Here is a 4542-nt window from a genome sequence, read left to right on the forward strand (position 1 = left end):
TACTGTCTGTATCACATCCTATAGATGGACTTCAAATTGTCACACTGGTTTACAGCACTATTTCATCTTTGGTATGTTTCTATTAACCTGTGTATCTCTGTGGAGAGGAGCCTCAGTAGCTTCTCTACCTGCTCTCTGACTCTACACAGCAGAGCTGGACATATTTTATTTCCTACTGTATTAAAACATATGATAATAGAGGAAGGGGAACCTACAGGACTCTGATAAAATTTTATTAAGGCTATACTGAGAGGTGAGAAACAGTTGAGGAGTCTACAGCCTCTAGCAGGATAAGAAAGAAATCCTGGTTGGGTGGGGGGGGGGGGCGGGGAGGTGGCAGCAGCGATGATTTTTTTAAACATGGAATTGGTTTTCTCCCTTTCTGTGAATGCAAAATCTAATCACTTCCAAAATTTACTTTCAAATTTTATAAAATATGAAGGTCCTGAACTTTATCCATCCTTAAAATTGAAGAAGTATTTCTAGAATCAGGTCCCAAAGTTACATGAGCCCTTGAGCTTCTAGAATTCATTATGCTAGTTCTAATTTCATCTGGGATTGGAATTAAGACAGGATCTGTTACTAGCAAGGCTATTCTTGCTCATTTCTTTTATCGCTGGGATGAAAGTCATCAAAAAGAGCTCCATGCTCTCCCCCACTTCACTTTCCTTTTAGAAGGAACCTGCATGTCCCACAGCAGAGTCCTTTCTGGTGGGCCTTAGATACTGGTCTCAGGAGGGTGGGTTTTCCTCTGATTTGGTTATACCACCATTTGTTTTTTCTGCCAACTGACCCACTCTCTTAATTTGGGGCACATAGTATCCTCTCTCAATGAACTTCCCAAGTGGTTCAGTGGGTAAAGAATCTGCCTGCAATGCAGGAGATACAAGAGATGCAGGTTCAATCTCTGAATCAGGAAGGTCCCCTGGAGAAGGGTATGGCAACCCACTCAGGTATTCTTTCCTAGAGAACCCCATGGACAGAGGAGCTTGGTGGGCTACAGTCCATAGGGTCACAAAAAGTTGGACTTGACTGAAGAAACTGAGCACAGCACAGCATAGTATACTCTTTCAGCCATATGGACTGCTGACTTCTTTGGGCTCTTGCTTGCAGCCTGAATCTTGGGCCATTCTTGCTATCACGAACTCTTCCCTCTGGCTTCTCTATTGGCATCTGACAGCTGGGAAATTTCCAGAGCCCACCATACCCACTCAGGGTATGCTTTTCTTTTAATACATAAATGTCACTTTTCTAAATGCAGCTAAATTGCATGATTACATAATTTCTGCACTAAAATGATGTATCTTTCAGTTCAGTTCAGTTCAGTCGCTCAGTCGTGTCTGACTGTTTGCGACCCCATGAATCCCAGTATGCCAGGCTTCCCTGTCCATCACCAACACCTGGAGTTCACTCACATCCATCGAGTCGGGGATGCCATCCAGCCATCTCATCCTCTGTCGTCCCCTTTTCCTCCTGCCTGCAATCCATCCCATCATCAGAGTCTTTTCCAATGAGTTTACTCTTTGCATGAAGTGGCCAAAGTACTGGAGTTTCAGCTTTAGCATCATTCCTTCCAAAGAACACCCAGGACTGATCTTTAGAATGCACTGGTTGGATCTTCTTGCAGTCCATGGGACTCTCAAGAGTCTTCTCCAACACCACAGTTCAAAAGCATCAATTCTTCAGCGCTCAGCTTTCTTCACAGTCCAACTCTCACATCCATACATGACCACTGGAAAAACCATAGTCTTGACTAGATGGACCTTTGTTGGCAAAGTAATGTCTCTGCTTTAGAATATGCTATCTATGTATGTTTTACTTAGTGCTAAATAGGGATCACCATTCATTTACTATTCCTGATAACAATATATTTTTTACAAAGTGGAGAAATGTTAAGATATTTATCAAGCAGAAATGGTATGAATTGCACAATCATTTCAAGAGAGTGTAAGAAGCAGTCAGGAGTCAGACACTTGTCAATCCTGCCTTATTTCCCTTTGTTTTTCTTTAACACAAAACCTAAACCTTGGCTTAAGATCCTCTTTCACTAGTTCTGCAATTTTTATAATTCAAGCTAAGTATGAATTGGGTCATACCTAAATAGACTCAGCAATCTCATTTCCCTTCCAAAAATGGATAGTTGTGTTTTAAATTGCTTAACGTTCAATACCCTGATATTGCGTTCTCTTGATATAAACTGATTTGAAGTATTTCTCTCTTCCACCTTCCAAAATTATTATGTAATTTGTTGTTACTGTTCTTTAAATGAGGCTTCTTACTTCACTCTTTTGTTTAGGTCCTCACTTTAAGTTTTTCATAATAGTGACTTATGAAGCAAATCCCTTACCTAGACTTAATTCAACATTAGTTTTCAATTTCCCCTGAAAATATAGTGAGTTCCACCCTTGAACTCAAATACATTACCTGCTTCATCAGAATAAGTCTCTAGGAGTCAAATGGAATTCCTTGATACGTTAAATGGAACTTCTGATGGCAGGCATGGCTAAGGTAAAAGTTTGATACCAGAATATTAGTGTAATTAAATCTCACTAATTCCCTTATCCACAACTGTTTTAGATGTTTTGGAAAAGATCTGAAAATCAAATTTCAGGGATTTTTAAAAGAAGTTTTCAGTGCTTACACCGGCTCTGTGGTTTTGCTACATTTTTTTTCCTTTTTTTTATTTTTTAACTTTACAATATTGTATTGGTTTTGCCATATATCAACATGAATCTGCCACAGGTATACACGTGTTCCCCATCCTGAACCCTTCTCCCTCCTCCCTCCCCGTACCATCCCTCTGGGTCATCCCAGTGCACCAGCCCCAAGTATCCAGTATCATGCATCGAACCTAGACTGGCGACTCGTTTCATATATGATATTATACTTGAACTATGAAGGAGGTATTCACTTTAAAATACTTTAAAACATGCTATGGTCCCTACACTCACCAATCCATTAAGGGAGCCCAACTCATATATAAATAGCTACCATACATAACAATAAGTTTTATACTAGATATTTCAACCATTTAGAGTAACAGAAAAAAAAATATGAATTCTGTCTATCCTAGAGATGACAAGAACTGTCCAAAAATTCTTCAAGGTGAATATGACCTATATTTAAGATGTGCAGCTGTACTCTAGGCAGGAAGCAGATATGTGAGGACAGGGAGTCAGAGCGCAACTCAAACCTCCCCCTTCCCTGCCTCCTCCACCAGGATTTTAACAGATATATTTTCAACACCTTCCAAATACATTTATTTCTCTTTCAGATGTCCCATGGGCATAGACACAATATTTTTTGAGTTATTACAAGATTTCATTTCCTAAGAAGAAAGGAAAAGTTGCTCACATATGATGTATCAGGAGCAAAGAGCCTGTTTATTCTTTTTTGGCCTCCATTTTTTAAGTGTCCTGGTTTTCCACTTCTCTGTAGCCTGTCCTCTCCTATTGCCACCACCAATTTTATAAATAAATCATAAACAAATGTCACTGAGAGCCAAGGTATTTAAAATACATATTTACTTTGAGATTTTCAAAAGCATTTCTTCTTACTCGGGTGGCAGTTGCATTTTAAGAAGTTTTGGCTTCCTCATTTTAGCATTGTCTCTATTTGTGAAGTAATATTTCCCTATTGTTTGAAAGGCAAAAGGAATGCTGTGATCTTGTCTTGGCCTTGACAGTTTAAAGTCTTCTCTGATAAGTTTCTTCAATATTTATAATACAGAGGATATATCCTAAAACTTTAACTATTTTTTTTCTGAAATAACAATAATCACAATTGTAAATCTATAATTAAATATCCAGTTCATGCTTCCGGAGAATGGTTAAACTGGGTAGTCTTCAAGACTCCTTGAAATTCCAATATTGTATAATTCTACTGTAACTTTTTCTGAAAAAGAGGAACCCTTGTGTACAGGGGGAGCTTTCACCTTTAAATCTCCATAATTTTCTCTATCCAGTGTCAAAAAATAATGACTTAACTAATTTGTATCTTAGAAGAAGGAAAAGGAAGTGGTCTAGTGTTTTCATGTATCAATGAAAAGTTGTGACCCAGTTTTAAAGTGGATATAGTAGAATGTTACCAAGATAATTACACTCAGATTTTAAGCCAAATAACTTATTAGCATGTATATTTTTAAAGATAGACTAATATTAATTACATACACATTTCCCTGAATGCCATTTAAATAACTTGTTACTTAGGGAAAGTGTAACAATTTTGGATTTAACCTGCTTTTCATTTAAGGACATTACTGAGAAAAAACAGAGTTAGAATTGATTCAGAAGCTTATGAGATTTCAGGGAAACTGTTTCCTCCCACCCATGCCAACTTCAATTGCTTAAAAAATTTTTAAAGAATAATCAAAAGGATATGAAGTGTAGAAAGAAGGGTATTCTCTCCCACTCCAAATAGCCACACACACACAGATATGCATACATCTCTAAAATGTAATTTTTGGACTATTGTAGAAGTTTCTAGAAAACATCAAGGGACTAAGATGTAATAAATTCTGAAGTAATATTCTTAAATTATGTA

Source organism: Bos taurus, chromosome 8, assembly GCF_002263795.3.
Source record: "Bos taurus isolate L1 Dominette 01449 registration number 42190680 breed Hereford chromosome 8, ARS-UCD2.0, whole genome shotgun sequence".
NCBI lineage: Eukaryota > Metazoa > Chordata > Mammalia > Artiodactyla > Bovidae > Bos > Bos taurus.